The sequence below is a fragment of the Crinia signifera genome, chromosome 4 (genome assembly GCF_055691185.1).
Source record: "Crinia signifera chromosome 4, ASM5569118v1, whole genome shotgun sequence".
Taxonomy (NCBI): domain Eukaryota; kingdom Metazoa; phylum Chordata; class Amphibia; order Anura; family Myobatrachidae; genus Crinia; species Crinia signifera.
Window position 1 is genome coordinate 149,616,352 of NC_139220.1, and position 18,556 is coordinate 149,634,907.

The 18,556-nt window shown below is 45.1% G+C and overlaps 1 long non-coding RNA gene across 1 annotated transcript in view; it reads left to right on the forward strand.

The window, feature by feature from the left end:
- The first annotated feature begins 432 nt into the window (after positions 1-432).
- The window catches only part of LOC146072440 (uncharacterized), a 168,814-nt gene continuing 150,690 nt past the window's right edge, over positions 433-18,556 (forward strand). Inside the window, exons 1-3 of the long non-coding RNA XR_014473128.1 lie at positions 433-525; positions 11,870-11,966; positions 12,963-13,044. This is a non-coding gene — a long non-coding RNA (uncharacterized LOC146072440). The remainder of the gene's footprint in view (positions 526-11,869; positions 11,967-12,962; positions 13,045-18,556) is intronic.

Consider the following 18,556-nt stretch of genomic DNA (forward strand, 5'->3'; position numbering starts at 1 on the left):
AAATGGTCACATAGTTTTTATCTTTACTCATAGATACACATTGCTACAGCAATTATATTATACACACTCTATGTGATACGAACTTCCACCCCACAGAAGAAATGATACCCGCTCAGTTGACACGGACTGATCATGTTGATTTAATACACTTGATTCACTGTTTTTCTCATTTTTTTCACTAATGCACATTTGTCTTTATTATGTATCAGTACGTTCACCATGAACTTGTATGCAGCAATACGGCTTTGTAAAATATCCCTTTGTCACATTCACAGCACCATTGAGTCATGTTGCCTAGGCAACCAACCGGAGCGGAGTCTGAGCGATCGGGATCTCTGACAGCGAGACCTGCAAGCTAGCCGGAGGTTTCCAGTCCCAGCGGCGTGGAGTGTCCCAATGGCAACGATCGGCTGCACGTCGGCGGCATGAAGGCAACAGCAGGCGCCGTTGACGTACCAGATGCAGCGTGAGCCAGGTGAGACAGAACACCAAGGCGCTGAGGAAGGAAGCCCTCGGTATAGGCAGGTAAGGAGGCAGCCAGAGGTTTGACGCTTCAGACAGCGCCCGGCGGGGGGAGGGGCCTCATGACACAGGTGCAATTGATTCACTTCGTTATCTCTGTATATAACCAATGTATGTTCACTCATCTCACTGTGGCCCTTATTCTGGTTCGTGCGGTACGGCCCGCGTGCGGCCGTACCGCCGATGTTTTCCGTCTGCACATGCGCAGAGGTCAATCTGCGCATGTGCAGGCGAATTCGCCGCACATAACGTTAGTACGCCGCAAAGGGGGCGTATAGGGGCGTGAGGGGCTTCATGCCCTCATTTCCCTATGTATACGCCCCGCGTTTCATGGGCGTTCCCATGCAAACGCGGGGCGTACGCATGGTAATGAGGCCATGACGCAACTCATGGGGGCGGAAAGCTGACGTCGCCGGATGTCAGCTTTCAGCCCCCATACAAGCTACCACACGGACGATTGTCCGTGTGGTCTCAGCTTGCGGGAGCTGCCGCGGCGTGCGGACCTGCCTTCGATGGTCGACGACCATCGAATGCAGGGGGCAGCTCCCACCATGGTGGAGGCGTACGCCTCCACCATTTTCATGCGGATCGGCAGCCGTCCGTGTACGGACGGCCGTGCCGATCCGTCTTGTAGGCGGGGATTCGTCTGGTGCGGTCGGAGCCCAGAATAAGGGCCTGTATGTGTACTGTTCTTGAAAAAAGTCACCCGACTGAAACGTTGGACACCACCACAGCCTGGTATTGACTCTTCATTTATCAGACCTCTGAGTGCCGCCGTTCCCCCTTGGGAAAAACTGTCTACATACAAGGTATTTCATACCCTGGAGGGCACCGGAGCAATTTGACCATCTGCAACAGTAAGGAGTGCCGGCCCTACCCCACAATTGTGTGTATATATATATATATATATATATATCCATAAATTGGGGATAGCACTCTCCAAATGTGTCGACATCTGCTGGGGTGCCATCATCCAGAAAGTCCCAAAGATTCAGGTACTTCCAAATATATGCAGAGAAAAATGGAGACACTCACCGGACTTGCTTGTAACTTATTTTAATCTCACCAGTACATTAGTGCATTATAGTGGGTACAGGTCGAGGTTTCGGTCCAGTGCAGGACCTTTTTCAAGACCCCCTTCCTGCTCTCTCCAGTGTGCCAGGAAGTGGGTCTTGAAAAGGGTCCTGCACTGGACCGAAACGTCGACCTGTACCCACTATAATGCACTAATGTACTGGTGAGACTAAAATAAGCTTCAAGCAAGTCCGGTGAGTTTCTCAATTTTTCTCTGCACATATATATATATATATATATATATATATGCTTCATATGGCTGGCACTCACATTTGGGTCATGGTTAATTGCTGGAGTGACTGTCCGTTGCCACAGGTTATTTTGCAAACCATATGGAGAATACACATCCCAAATAAATGGCATCACTCACCAGTCTGTTTTTCTCAGTCAACAGAGTTTATTCAGGCAGTATGGCAGAGGGTGCAGGGCATCTACGTTTTGGTCCTCCTCTGGGACATTTGTCAAGATAACATGTGGATGGCATGTGATTTATAGTAGACATGACCCGGAAGTACTGGTTGCATTGTGATTACTCTGTCTGAAGTTAAGAGCCAATACACAGCAGTAAATAATGTATTAGTATTACTATTCGGACATAAATGTGAAAATCATCACAAAGAAGCGCTATTAATTAAATATTAAATATTAATTAAATATATAAATACCTGAAAGGTAGCATGGCGAGGAGGATCCATACCAAGTCCGGGTCACTGGTGTCAGTGACCTGCATGTTGGAACGCATGCCAGTTCCACATGCAGGCACGCTATTAGATCGGGATAATCTACACATCCGAAACTGGATGTAATGTCAGTGGAGCGAATATTGGAGCGCAACACTGTGTGTAACCTCTAATATAAACCGCATAGGTTGAAAAAAATTGGTATATTGGCGTAGCATATATTTTCACTTATAGCCAGCGTATAATATCTCTTGTTATCAGCCGGTTAGCGGGTCAGATATTTTAAATGCTTAACAATATTTCTCTTTCAATGGTCCTGGTGACACAGCTCAACACTGGGATGTAGGAGGGTCCGAAGGAGCCAGGCACCTATCCTAAAGCTTTTAGAGGGTAGGCTCCTCCCATACTGCATCCCGGACTCTTCAGTTCGTGTTAGGTGCCCACTGGAGTGGGTGCTATTCTAAAGGGCTGCAGGAGCAGCCGAAGAATTAGAGTAGTTAGGGAATTTTTATTATTTTATTAACTTTCACCCTAGCTAGGTAGGCACAGTGTGAGGATTCTCATTAGTGAATCCTCACACTGCTAGCGCAGCAGGAGCTGACAGAAGCGCGTCCTGTCAGCTCACTGTGCACAGGGGAGATGCTGTCTGGCCTCCCTGTGCAGCGCTTACAGCTTCTTTTAAGAAGCTGCCTGGGCTCCGGAGCACTCTGAAACTGGCTTCACGCAGGTGCGGATCATGGGGGACAGGCGCTCCGTGATGGCGGCGGCCATTTTCTGCGGAGCTTACACACTGAGCTCCTGTTATGAGAGGACAGCAGTGTGTTACAGGCATGTTCCAAGTTGTCCCCAGTCGAGGGGGAGATACTGGAACTAGGAGATCCTACTAAGGGAGCGGCTGACTGGGGGTGGTTGGCGCCAAAAAGTCACGGACCCCGCAGCAGCAGGGACTTGGTCTCTTCCCTCACTCTGTTTTGGCGCCTTTCAGAACGCTTGCAGCGGAGCTGAGCTGGCTTACAGATCCTGACAGAGTGTTTGGATTTCCTGGGCATCGTTTCCCCGCATCTGAAACCGACAGACAGATAAGTGGCTGGGTGCATTGACTCTGTATAAGCGCTGTTGTACATTGTATGCACTGTGTGGTTACTTTACATCATGTCTGAGCAACAAGCTGTGGTTTTGGGGGAGGGAGCCCTTAATACTATGAGCGCTTGTAATGTGTGCACACAAAAATTTGTACCTGAGCAGATGGCCAAGGGGGGTTTGTGTATTGCTTGCGCTGCTGTGAGACCCATGGGGTGTGAACCCCAGAGGGCAGAGCAAATTGAACCCGCGTGGGCTAGTGCCCTGGGCAGGTCTGTTAACGCTTTAGTGCAATTGCTGGACAGACAGAGTGATGCCTTGGTAGAATCTCAGAGACCTATGTCATCATCTCAGCAGTCCTCTGGCTCCTTGCCTCTTACCCAGGCAGATCCTGCCTTCATACAGGTGATGCAGGATACTGCAAAGGGGATCAACAGGTTTAGTGATTTACTAGACAAAATTGATGTTGATGCTGTAGGGACCCCTAAAAGGTCTTACTCGGTGCCTTTATTGGTAGATGAAGAGGAGAGAGCATATGCAGACATTCCCTGGGAGCAGGGTGATGATTCTGAAGATTCCTCAGCCGCAGGGGTGGAGGATTTGATTATAGCTGTTAAACAGGCTTTAAAACTTTCAGTGGAGGATAAAACTCCTGCTAAAGGTGTATTTAAACGGCAGCGTAAGGAAGCTGTTACTTTTCCTTCAGATAAAGGTTTACAAGAATTGTTGGAAGGAGCTTGGAAAACTCCTGATAAAAGGCTGCAGATACCAAAGAGATTCTTAAGTTTGTACCCCATGCCGGAGTCTCATGCGGAGCTCTGGGAAAAAGTGCCAGTAGTTGATGCTTCTGTGGCATGTCTGTCAAAAGCTACTCTATTACCAGTGCAAGGGGGCGCAGCTTTTAAGGACCCGGTGGACAAAAAGCTGGAGGGTAATCTCAAAGCTATATTTGAAGGGGTGGGATTCACCCTACGTCCCCTTATTGCTTCAGCCTGGGTCTCTAAGGCCATGATTGAGTGGGCCAATGATTTATGCACCATTTTACATGCTGATCCTGGTGTGTTATTGCTAGCGGAGAAGCTTAAGGCAGCTGCAGAATATGTGTTGGAAGCCGAAGAGGAAGCTCTCAAAATGGCGACCAGAGTTTCCACAGTGTCTATCAATGCCAGGAGAGTACTCTGGCTTAAGGCCTGGGAGGCAGATAATGAGTCTAAGAAGGCCTTAGAAACATTAGCTTTCAAAGGAAAGTTATTATTTGGATCTGAATTAGAAGAGATTATTAAGCAGGCCACGGGTGGCAAGAGTACCTTCCTGCCTGCCCCCGCAGCCAAGCAGACATCAAGATTTTCTGCTTTTAGGCCGTCCTTTCGGCCCTCCCCTAGAGGTGGTGCGTCCTTTCGAGGACAGTCATTTAGGGGAAAGTTTCAGTCCTCCAGGGGTAAGGCCCCAAAGTCAAAATTTGGTTCTTTCCACAAGAAACCTGTCACCAAAGGAGAGGACAAACCCTCCGCATGACTGTCAGGGGATTTGCCCGGCAGTGGTAAAGGTGGGGGGTCGTCTATAACTGTTCAAGGATGCCTGGGCGTTACTAGACCAGGATTCCTGGGTGTTAGACATTATAGCCCAGGGATACAGAATTCCCTTCAAAGGTCTTCCTCCGAGAAGATTAATTCCCACAGTTTTACCAAAGGAAGCTCGGCTCCGTACAGCTCTCTTAAGAGCAGCTCACTCTCTGTTAGAGAAGGGGGTGGTAATCCCGGTTCCCAGGGCAGAATGGAAGAAAGGCTTTTATTCCACTCTGTTTCTGGTACCCAAACCAGACGGGTCTTTCAGACCAATACTGAATTTAAAGTCACTAAATGTCCATTTGTGGGTAGACCATTTCAAAATGGAGTCTCTACGGTCAGTGCTGCTAAGCCTGGACCAGGGAGAATTTTTGGCGTCCAGGACGCGTATCTTCATGTCCCCATACACCCGGAACATCAGGCCCTGTTGAGGTTTGCGATAGGAGACCTGCACTTACAGTTCCAGGCGTTGCCCTTTGGTCTGGCCACAGCACCAAGGGTTTTCACCAAAATAATGTCTCTAATGGCGGCTGTGCTCCGACTGAGGGGAATCACAGTGATACCTTATTTGGACGACCTGCTGTTCAAAGCAGAGTCAGCACACAGGTTGCAGAGTCATTTGGCAGAAGCCATCAGTTTTTTGCAGGCTCACGGCTGGCTTTTAAACTTGCAAAAGTCTCAGTTGGTGCCGTCACAGAGACTCCAATTCTTAGGGGTCATTCTGGATACCCATCTACATCGGGTAATTTTAACGGAGGCAAAGGCCAGGGACCTGGTTGCCCTAGCCCAGGAGATTCTCAGCTCTCGGAGCACATCAGTGTGGAGGTGCCTCAAGCTGCTGGGGAAGATGGTGGCGTCTTTCGAGACGCTGCAATTTGCCAGGTTCCACTCTCGGGGGTTCCAGTGGAACATTTTGACGGCTTGGTCAGGAAACACACAGACCATGAAGTCAGAACAGATTGTGCTGTCTTCGGAAACTCGAGCCTCCCTGAAATGGTGGACAGATGTGGATTCCCTTCAGTGGGGTCGGTCACTGCAGTCCTGAAGCTGGCTGGTAGTCACTACCGACGCCAGTCTCAGGGGCTGGGGGGCAGTAGTCTTGGACCTGCGTCTGCAGGGCTTGTGGACTCCAGAGGAATCTGCCTTACCGATCAACATCTTGGAACTGAGAGCTGTGTGGAAAGTGATTTCTCTGGCGGGAGACAGGTTACAGAGGCTCCCTTTAAGGATTCAGACCGACAACGCCACAGCTGTGGCGTATCTGAATCACCAGGGAGGCACACGCAGCAAACTGGCCATGTGGGAGGTGTCCAGAATCCTCTTGTGGGCGGAACAGAATGTTCCAGCTTTATCAGCTATATTCATAGCAGGAGTGGAGAATATAGAGGCCGACTTCCTGAGCAGGGAGGAGCTGAAGGAAGGGGAATGGAGCCTGAATCCTCAGATATTTCATCAAATTACCTTGAAGTGGGGAACCCCGGACGTGGACCTGATGGCATCCAGGTTCAACCATCAGGTGCCCAGGTTTTATGCCAGGACAAGGGACCCACTGGCAGAAGCAGTGGATGCCATGACTATCCCCTGGGAGGGGAATCTTCTTTATGTTTTTCCGCCAGTCCCAATGCTGGCGAGAGTGTTGAAGAGAATACAGGCTCAAGAAATCCCAGTGATTTTAGTGGCCCCGGATTGGCCAAGGAGGTCCTGGTACTCGAGGCTTCAGAAATTGTCTGTGGACTCGTGGCGTCTACCTCTGAGGTCAGATCTTCTAAGACAAGGGCCGTTCAATCATCTGGATTCAGCTCGATTAATTTTGACGGCCTGGCTGTTGAAACCGCCATTTTAAGGAATAAGGGATTCTGAGGCAGTGGTTAACACCATGATAAAAGCCAGAAAGTCAGTGTCTTCGGCAAATTATTATAGGGTCTGGAAGACCTATATTCGTTGGTGTGAGAGACAGAAGTCTCATACATCACGCTTTAAATTGACAAAAATGTTGGAATTCTTGCAGGATGGTTTTTCCTCTGGGTTAAGCCTTCAGTCTCTAAAGGTGCAGATCTCGGCCTTGTCCATTTACTTCCAGAAAAAGATTGCATTATTGCCGGAAGTACAGACCTTCCTACAGGGGGTGTCTCGGTTGAAACCTCCCTACAAACAACCAGTAGCACCATGGGACTTATCGCTGGTTTTGGAGTGCCTTCAGAAGGCACCTTTTGAACCATTAAGGTCGGCTGACCTTAAATTCCTTACATGGAAGCTGGTATTTTTGTTGGCAGTGGCGTCAGCAAAAAGAGTATCGGAGTTGGGAGCTTTGTCCTGCAAGTCTCCCTTCCTGATATTTCATGATGATAGGGCTGTTCTTCGGACAGTACCCCAATTTTTACCGAAAGTAGTCTCTGCATTTCATATAAATCAGGAGATAGTTCTGCCTGTGTTTCAACCCCCTGAGGGTTCAAGGAAAAGGGACAAATTGAGGAGTTTGGATGTTGTGCATGCTTTACGCATTTATGTGGACAGAGTTAAGAGTGTCAGAAAGACTGATACCTTGTTAGTGTTGTATGACATACACAAAATTGGATGGCCTGCTTCTAAGCAGACCATTGCTAGGTGGTTGCGCTCTGTTATAGCGTTTGCATATACAAAAGTTGGTAGGCCTGTCCCGGCCAGGATTATTGCGCATACCACCAGGTCGGTTGCCACCTCTTGGGCGGTTCGACATGGGGCAACAGCTGAGCAGGTTTGCAGGGCTGCCACTTGGTCATCTGTTCATACATTTGTCAAATTCTATAGGTTCCATGAGTTCGCGTCGGAGGACGCATCATTCGGGTGTGCAGTGATGAGAACTGCAGACCTGAGCGTCCCAGTGTTGAGCTGTGTCCCCAGGACCATTGAAAGAGAAAAAGGGATTTTTGTAAGAACTTACCGTTCGAATCCCTTTCTCTGATATGGTCCTGGTGACACAGCGATCCCTCCCTTACGCTCAGTAAGTATGCCAGGTTCATGATGTTTCATGTTATTTGGTTAAAAGTTATTGTTGAAAAATGTGCATATAATATGTGCAGGCGTTTGTACTGAGTTAATGTATTCCAGTGGCTTTGAAAGATTGAACTGAAGAGTCTGGGATGCAGTAGGGGAGGAGCCTACCCTCTAAAAGCTTTAGGATAGGTGCCTGGCTCCTTTGGACCCTCCTACATCCCAGTGTTGGAAAGAATGGTGTGCCCCCTAGGGTGCACAGACAGGCGCTATCAAGGGTGCCTCGCTAAGAGCAGCCACTTAAAAAGGGGTTGTCAGCCCCAATAGACCAGGCAAAAAAGAAAATGAAGTGGCGCTGGTTTGATGAAAAGGGTATATAAATGTTTAATAACAATTAAAATTGATAGGTACAATTGCACAATATGAAAAATATTAAATAATGAAAAATAAATAATAAAGAATAAATAAATTGAATTGAGGAATCAGATAGATAAAAACAAATATGTTGTTATAACTGGACCGGAGGCTGAATTGATGAATCGAAAAGTGTGACCAGTTCCATTGGATGAGGAGGTATAACAATAATTTGAGAAAGATCAAGGGGCCCACTGGGCTAATAGTTACCACACGATGTCTCAGATGGTCTAATCCCAAATATGGTTATGGGGTGTCCTCAATTGGTTGCGGTGGTGGGGCCACAATGGGCAATGACCCGATGATGACGGGGACTAAGGTTGTATATAGCCAGGTATTTTCCACTTCGCTAGAGGTCCCAATTTAGCGGTTGATAGAATGCAGGTGTCCTCAAGGTTGGTAAACTTGAATGGCAAGTGATGTAAGTGGCCAACCTCAATTCCTGCGCTCGCTGTATACAAGATGTCTGGTTGGGATGATGACCGATGATTGGTATTGATGGTAACAGGCTGAGAGAGCGTGGGTGACAAGATGACAATGAAGATCCAGATGGGCTGGGTAGGCAGGGGGTATTCAATGGGTACAGTTGGTCCGGTCCAGAGGTACTCCTAACGCGTTTCGCTGCTTGAAAGGTGCAGCTTTTTCACATGATTTGTTGGTATGTCTAGAGTACTACAATAAAGTGCTAGTGCATTACAGTACAAATATCAAGTATTGCACATATATAAATCATATGATTAATAATATTTATAATTGATTAAGCGGGTCAGAAGCTATACTGCTGTGTACTTCCACCTCATTGTTAATGAGTAAAATATGGACAATCGATGGTTTCCAGCTACACATCCAGAAAAACAATGTACTGTATAGAGTAATTTAACCCACGTGGCCAGATGGTATCGAGTTTGTGTATCCACATCGCTTTGCGGCGTAACAGCAATTTTGCTCTATCTCCGCCTCGGGTCAATGGTGGAATCCTGTCTAAGACCATACAGTGTAAAGTTGATTAGGGGTGATGGGCAGTCACAAAATGCTTCACTTCTGGCTTGTCTGTCTGTCCAGTGCTCAGGGCCGTCGATATCGATAATCTATGATTTGCCATCCTTTGTTTAAATGGACATATTGTTATGCCTACATATACTAGTGAGCATGGACAGGTCAGGGTATAGACCATGTAGTCCGACATACAGGATAAGCGGTGTAAGATGTTGATCTTTTTCCCGTATGTGGGTGATGGAAATACGATCCTGTTGTCATGCTCCGACAAGTAGCACAACCAGTGCATTTATAGCATCCTTTTTTAGCAACAGTTAACCAGGTATTGCTAGCTGGCGTCGGTGTCATTTGTGGACGCATCAAGAGATCTTTTAGGTTGCGTCCCCTTCTGTAGCTGATAAGTGGTTTGTTAGGTAGCTTTCCTTTGAATATAGGGTCAGAGGCTACCACATGCCAATGCTGCCTGATCAGTTGTTGTACTTGTTGACTAGCGGTGTTATACATTGTGGATATCACAAATGGGTTGTTGTCATTTTGCTTCTTTTGGTTGATGCTGGATGCAGCGAGCTTACGGGCCTTCAGTAGACAATGTGAGATGGTTGCATTTGAATATCCCCTCGTTAGAAATCTGGCTGTCATCTCTTGTAGTTGTATTTCCGCGATGTTTGTCCGAATTATTTCTCAAAACTCGCACAAATTGAGAAATCGGCAAGTTTCTTTTCAGTCCAATGGGGTGGAAGCTTTCCGACCGCAACAGTGTGTTGCAGTTTGCGGTATAGCTTGTGACCATATCCGCCGTCAGCTGTGTAGATTGTAACATCAAGGAATTCTATAGACTCCATTTGTGCGTTAATGGTAAATCAGATTGGTGAGTCAATTTAATTGAGATGATGAAACATTTCCAACAAGGATGAGGGAGTATCATTCCAAATTAGGAATATGTCATGTATGAAACGATGGTAGCAGGTCATCTTACCTCCAAACTGCGGGCAAATGTGGGTCCTCTCATACGTATCCATAAACAGGTTAGCGTATGAGGGTACGATGTTACTGCCCATAGCTGTACCTGCAGTCAGGAGGTAAAACCAACCACCGTATTTAAAGTAATTGCATGTTAGAGTTAATTCTAATAGGGCAATCAAAACCTCGACTGGTGGTTGAACTTGGTGACTTGTCTAACAAGACTTGTTAACCCTTACAAAACTGCAGCTACTTATTCAAAATGATACACGATAAAATGTGAATGTGCCCACTTTTTTGATGGCCAAACCAGCATTGGGTCATATGCTAGTGACACCCGTCTGTTGATTTCAGGTGTCAAATTTGTGACCCAAGACTTGTTAACCCTTGAAAAACTACAGCTACTTATTCAAATGAGACATTATGATGTCTATGTGCCCATTTTGCCTGTATATTTCATGCCCAAATCAGCGTTGTGCAATGCCAAATACACTTGGGCCATTTGTAAGTGATACCCCTCTGTTGATTTGAGGTGTAAATTTTGTGGCCCAAGACTTGTTAACCCTTGTAAAACTGCAGCCTATTCAAAATTATAAAATGGTGCATGTGCCCACTTTGTCCATGTACTGTATTTCATGCCCAAACCGCTGTTGGGCCAGGCAAAATACACTTGGTTCATATGTAAGTGACACCCTTCTGTTGATTTCAGATGTCAAATTTGTGGCCCAAGACTCGTTAGTCCTTGCAAAATTGAAGTTTCTGAAGAAGAAGCTGGAGATTGAATAAGAAGTGAATAAGAAGCTAACTTCATCCTCATGACTTTAATGGTCTCTATGGGCCACATGAAATGAAGTGCAAATTGGACAAAAATGCAAGTTTAGTCCTAAACTCGCACGTTTTGCCTATCTCGCAAATATAATAGAGTGCGTATCTGGATGATTTCACATTGGTCTTTTTCATCTCACAAAAAAAACAAACAAACAACTCGCATCCAGATATGTAAGTTTGCTGTCGTAATGCACCGGGAAAATGTAAATGCCATGTAAATTAAACACAGATTAACCCCGTAATTAACAGGTCCCTATTAGGCTACGTGCTAGGTGTACCTATAGATATAGGGTGGACCTAGACTCTCTCTCTCTCAGATCTGGAGGTGGTTGAGCTGTTTACGCTAAACCTCACAAACCTTCAGAACTTATATGGGCAAGTGAGACATGACTTGGATCTTTTGACTGGCAGCAGCAATGCAGTGCCTTGGCTGCATAAATGAATGTGTGCCCTGAACCTTTTTGCCACAGTCTCTTATCAGTCTGTGAGCTCATGGGTGAAGGTGATTACACAAGCCACTTTCTCTAGGCATGTAAGTGTTAGCTGCCTTGATGAATTTGTGGTGTACATATGTCTTATTTCCCAATTGTGACAGGGACCTGATGGTGGCTTTACCTAGGCTCTCATCCTTTCCTAATATGCTGGGAGCTATAGATTACATACACATTGAGATAAAATATCTGCACTTAAAGAGCTATTTCTGTTTAAATAGACATGGCTACCATTTCCTCAGTGTACTTATGGTTTGCGATGCTAACCCTATTCACAGTGTGTTTGCAGGTTACTAAGGGTCTTGCCATGATTCCTATATCCTGCTCCAGTCAGCCCTGTGGAAGATGTTTGAGGAAAGAAACTATGCCGGAAGGCTGGATACTTGGTATGTGCCATTTCATGTTACCTAATATATGTATTTGAATGCTCCAGGTATATACGCTGACTGCATATTCGATTGAAGTATGTCACTTACTACCTAACGCACACACTGATTGAAACTATTGCTTCACATGAATCTCTGTAAGCTACTATTCCATTACAATTATCCAAATCCATGTTGTAAACATTTTATAAACAACGTTATATAATACTTGTGACAGATTTTTACACTCTACTGATACAGGTGATTCAGGATATGGGTATCAGACTTGACTCATGACACTTGTGTCAAAACCACAAGGCCCTTCCCAATAACGGTACAACTGTGCACACAATGCCTCCTGAAATGTAATTAAGCAGACATTTTGCATGCTGAAGTGCAGGTTTGCACTTCTACTCATGGGAGTAGAAGTGTATCCTGCAATAGGTTTAAAAGTTTTTCCGAGCCTTCAACACATTTTATTTAGACAAAACTTGCACAAGGATGTTTCGTGAGAAAGCTTTGTCAGGGTCAGGGATGTTAGTGTAAAGATAACAGACCTATAACTAGTATAGCTATAATTCTTAATATTAGGCTCAATAAGAGAGAGCTTTGGTCTTCCCCAAGTCAAAGAACCCCCCCAAAAACTAGGTTCTTCAGGGAGTCAAGGAGATTGCTACTACATTCAGGGAGAGTTGGAAAGTATTGTGTGCACACTTTAACCTTGACAGGTTATTGGGTCACAATAGTGTGAATTGCTGTTTTGTAAATATTATGTTCTCCACAATCTACCTAATCATTTTTTGCAAGTTGGCACGGTACACTAATTTGGGGTCCATGTGATCTATAAATGAAACCTTTTGCATGTGCGAATCTCTGTCTTTGTTGACCATTTGGTGTCGACCTATTGATTGTAGGACCCTTTATTCCATGACCGATAAGGAAAGTGGTAATTATCGTTTTATTATGTTTATTTTAAAATGTTGGATAGGTATTAAATGTATATAAACTTATTTTTAGGCTTTCTGTGGCAGTATTCAGGCCCCAAGCACTATCCTGGAGCCATCCGAAGAGATGACAGCTCAATCTCCACAGCTACTTGGTGAGTCTGGTTAAAAAAAGAAAACACACTTTAACAATGCATCATATACACTTGCACATAAAAGTCAGCACTGTATTGAATGGTCTTGCACAGGATTGGTCCAACAATAATTCCCAAGATTGAAAACTCTGGGCGTTATAAACTTGCCCCGTAGTCTCCAGGTTTGAAAAAAAATATATTTGACTCCCTTCTTAGAAGACCTACTCAAGTGATGAGTATGCCGGGCTTCTTAAAAATGGTAAAAAAGTGTTTTTTAACCTTTTTTTTCCAATTAAGACAAGCAAAACAGTGTAAATACCACACATTTCGATTATCTCATCTCTATGAATAATATATTTTTTTTAACCAAAAGTGTTGCTTTGCCCTGCATCTTGGCAAATTGCCCATTTAAAAAAAAAAAAATTATGAGTTCCATTTTTGGATTTTAGTAAATCGCTCAGTTTACAAATCACATGTGAGCGTGCAGGTACCCCTTGTATCTTGATCAATAAATATCTCATAATCTGAGAGCTTCTGGAAAAATGAACATATGCATATAGAGAAAATGAGAAATTAACCGGTGAATTGTTAACCAGGTCAGGAGAAAGTAATTATGTTTTGCAGGCATGCTAGTTTTAGAGTTCCCAAGTGCTTCAAATATGCAGTGCTGAACTAGTAAAACGAAATTTAATTTACAGTATATATTCATTAAATCCTATAATTACTGTACCCCTTGCATTTAATAATAATTAATGATTCCCCTTGTGTTTAGCATTAAGTGGGTCCACTTATATTTGTGAAATGATTTATATTTAAAATTACAGATGTGTCCACATACATCTATCCTCAAGTTGTGTCATACAAAACATTTGAGCTGTAGTGCCGGGCATCTTTGCATGTGACTTTTTTTGTTAAAAAAAGCTTATTCGCACCAGCTGCTTTTGCTGATTAAAATGATATGTGGCATGCATTTGCATTTCAAATGGAACCTGAGGATGCCTGCACCCATTGTGATACGGATCGTGCGTTTTGTCTAGACCGCATCGCATATAGGCCCTTATTCTGGTTGACTCGCTCGGGTGCGAATTTGCACGCTTGTGAGTCAACCAAAACCCGCCCTGCGAATGGTGGTACGCCTGCCCACCTTCGCACAGAGTTCGATGGCGCGGCATGCAGATGGATGTTTTACATAAACGTCCATTTGCATGCCATAAGGAACCTCCCTATCTTTCAATGGTCGCCGACAATCGAATGATGCTGAAAGCGCACGCATATGTAAGGGTGGTCCAGACCACTTATACATATGCATGTAGATTTCCAGGGAATTAAGCAGCTGACATCCAGTTATGTCAGCTGTCTGCACCCCGCACGTGCGTAACAAACGCATTACCATGGCTCGCCCAGAATTTTCATAGGAACGCCCATGAAACGCTGGGTGTTCATATATGCTAATGGTTCTGCCCACCACTCCATGCCCCTCTCCACCCCCTGCTCGAAAGGCAGGGAAGGTGCACCCAACAAATAATTTTTCGCCGAGTTCACACGCATCCAGCGTATACACATGGACAGGAATGCTGCCACGCATGCGCATACGCAAAACATCGGTTCCCTGTGCGAATTCGCACCCAAGTGAGTCAACCAGAATAAGGGCCATAGTTCAAAATGCTAAAGTAGCGGGAATTTTTAACAAGATGCAATGCGATCTAGTACAAATAGTACGTGCAGCACATACTTTTTGTACGATGTGATGTGCGTGGAAGTGCGCATTGCAAGCCCAAAACGCACTGTGTGTGGGCACCTTTACAGTATTTTTTTTGCACAAAATGAGTTTTGTCACATAAATCTGAATACTAAATAAAAGAGAGACAGTCAGGAGTGGTTTATGGTTTTCCATACTGGACCGCACAGAGGGCCAAATATATCTAGCTTCAAAAAGTGATAAAATAGAGAGAGATAAACAGCCAGCCAATCAATCAGCTTCTAACTATCATGTTACTGACTGGGTTTGAAAAATGAGATGACATATTTGTATGTTTCAAATATGTAATAGGCATCATGGTGTGTGGCATAATGTGTAACTGGCATCACGGTGTGTAGCACAATGTGTAATGGGTATTACGTGTGTGGCCTTATGGGTAATTGGCATTACGGCATGCGGCTTTATGCGCAATGGGAACTAGGGTATAGAACCTTTTGTTAATTTATTTGAATCCCACCACTGGGTATAGCGGTCCCACAGTCGGGATCCCAACAGTCATTAGCCCGACGTCAGGATCCCGACTAGCCGGACCCAGACAGCATGGTGAGAGCAACTAAGCCCCTTGCGGGCTCGCTGCACTCGCCACGCTGCGTGCATGGTGGCTCGCTACACTCACCACCTATTTTATTCTCCCTCTATGGGGGTCGTGGACCCCCACAAGGGAAAATAGCAGGTGGCCGTCGTGAACCTGGCTGTCTGTGTTTTGACAGTCGGGATCCCGACGTCGGGTGAATGCTTGTCGGGATCCCAACTGACCCCGTCCAGCACCCCCTCATTCAGCCTGTTATGTGCCGCAAGACGATTGGGCTCACTATTTTATTCTCCCACCATGCCCTAGTGTATGGTAGGGCATGAAATAGCGCCTGTCGGCGCAAAAAACAGTTACAAACCCCATGGCAACCTTTTGACTGTCGACCTAGACCCCTGACGACCTTGATTGACCCATGTTGACATAAACCCCTGTCGACCTTGCTGCATGTCGACCTAGTGGTGTTGAGCTAATGACTGGCGACTTAGTTGTTGTAAATTCAATGACCGTATACCTTCATATGGATATTGTTTATAAACAGATGTATGCTTAATGCAGGAGTTCCCAAACTGTGGGGGTTATTCTTGTTCACTCTTTCTGACAAATTCCTTCTTAGATGGACAAAACCATGAGCACTGCAGGGGGGCAGATGTAAAATGTGCATAGAGAATTAGATTTGGGTGAGCTATTTTGTTTCTGTGCAGGGAAAATATGGACTGCTTTATTTTTACACTGCAATATAGATCTCACTTTGAAGTAAAACCCCACCTAAATCTTGTTATCTCTGCACATGTTACATCTGCCCCCCCCCTGCAGTGCACATGGTTTTGTCCATCTAAGAAGGATTTTGTCAGAAAGAGTGAACCAAAATAATCCCCTGTGTGCCTAGGCACCCTGGAGTGCCTCAGGACACTTGTAATGGGATTGGTGGTTTAGGATAAATTCATTATAGGGCAAAGCAATAGGCAAAACTAGATTTGGTGGCCAATCATGAAATATGTGGGCAAACAAAAGTGAATCTGTTTTCTTGCTACATAATTGATCCTAAAGGTCCCCATACACGCTGCAATAGCAGCGTGCAATGCGACGCGATGCGTGCTCCCACGGGCATCCATCGTACAGTACATAAAGTATGTGCTGCACATACTTTTTGAACTGCCCACGTATCGCATCGAATGCAAATTGCATGCAAATCGCATGCGTTGCAATGCGATTCAACCAATAATGAGTCGCATTGCACACTACTATTGCGGAGTCTATGGGGACCTTCAGAAGGACATATAAACACAATTCACTTAATAGCTGCCCATACGACTACAAAGCTGAAGGAGCTGATTGAAAGACCTCTTTGCTGTCTTACATATGCGAGTGCCTGTATGGGAAGCAGACGGGCATCTGACATCCACTGATGTCTGATGCCGCCCCCGTACCCGCGTCGTCGGGGAATTACTATGAGCTTTTTTTATGGGAACACCCATGAAACTCTGGGTGTTCCCATGGGTGAATCCTCTGGCCTGCAAACCCATGCCCCCGCCCACATTGATTTGTTCAAGCGCCAGCATGGCTATTCGCCGTGGCTGCTCACACACAGAGGCTGCACATACCCCTAAATGGACTATGCACATGCACAGTCGCAAAACATCGCTCCCCTGTGTGAACACGCAGGGGAGAGAATGAATCAGAATAAGGGCCATCAGAGCCGGCCCTAGCCAATATGATGCCCTAGGCAAGAATTTGGCTGGTGCCCCCTAGCACTGCCACTAGTTCCGCCTCTGACCCTGCTCACCTTTCCCAGCACCATCATCACTCATCACAGCAGTCATCATTTTGGTGCTCCTACCCTCTATATTTTAAAAAGAAACATTGCGCACATTTGGCGCGCATCCCAAATAGGGGTGTGTTCTCGCTGGGAAGGGGCATGGCCACACAATAGTACCCCCAATTCAAATTATGAAACACATTAGTGCAACTTTATTCACATTATTTCATGCAATAGTGTCCCTTATTCACGTTACATCACACAGTAGTACCACTTAACCTTTTATACTTTACTTCTTACAGTAGTGCCCATTATTCACATTACATCACACTGAATTGCTCTTTTTTCACATTAGACCACACAGTAGTGCCCATTCTATATGTTACACCATACAGTAGAGCACCTTATACACATAATGCCACACATTAGTAATGCCTTTATACACATAATACCACACAGTAATGCCCCTTACACATGACATACTGTACATTATTAATGTCCTTATAAACATAATGCACATTACACATTATGCCAACCTTTATTAATGCCCTTATACACATAATGCCCCTTACACATATGCTGTACATTATTAATGCTCTTATAAACATAATGCACCTTACACATTATGCCAACCTTTATTAATGCCCTTATACACATAATGACACACGTAATGTCTCTTACACATATGTTGCACATTATTAATACATTTATACACAGCACACATATGCCCCTTACACATATGCCGAACACTAATGCACAAACAACCCACCTGCACACAGCACTCACAGAGCCACTAACACTGTGACCTCTGCCTTTGCTTGGAAAAGAATGTGACCTCATACATCTTGCCTCAATACGCCATGCAGCTCCCGACCAGCTCTGCTAACATCGGGCACCTTTTTTGCTGAAAATTCATCGTATTTGCATTATTATGTGACCAAGACACACAAGCAGCTTCCGATAATTAAAATGATATGCGGCATGCCTACATTCTGTGTGCAACTGTGGCTGCATCTGCATACGAAATGCTATATTACAGTGATTTCCATGAATACACTATTTTGTATGCAGATACAGCTGCACTCACACACAGAGTATAGGCATGCTGCATATAATTTTTATCAGCAGAAGCTGCTGGTGCCCCTAGGCATTCCAAATGCCCTAAGCTTTTGCCTAGTTTGCCTATGCCTAGGGCCGGCTCTGAGGGCCATAGTCCCACAGAATCCATAGGTAACAAATCTAAGGCAATCCTTTTGCTTTATCTACTCATCAGATCTTACGTGCGAAGGATGCGACACCCACGCTTAATAAATTATCCCACTGGTCTGACCACTAGAAATTCCGAATTAAATGTCCAGCTTGCCCAGATGCTCTAAGGTATTTACCTATACTGCCTATGCCAATGGCTAGCACTTAGTATAATGTAACATGGTAATGTATGAAAACCATGTATACAAATATATATATAAAATTATTATAAATTATC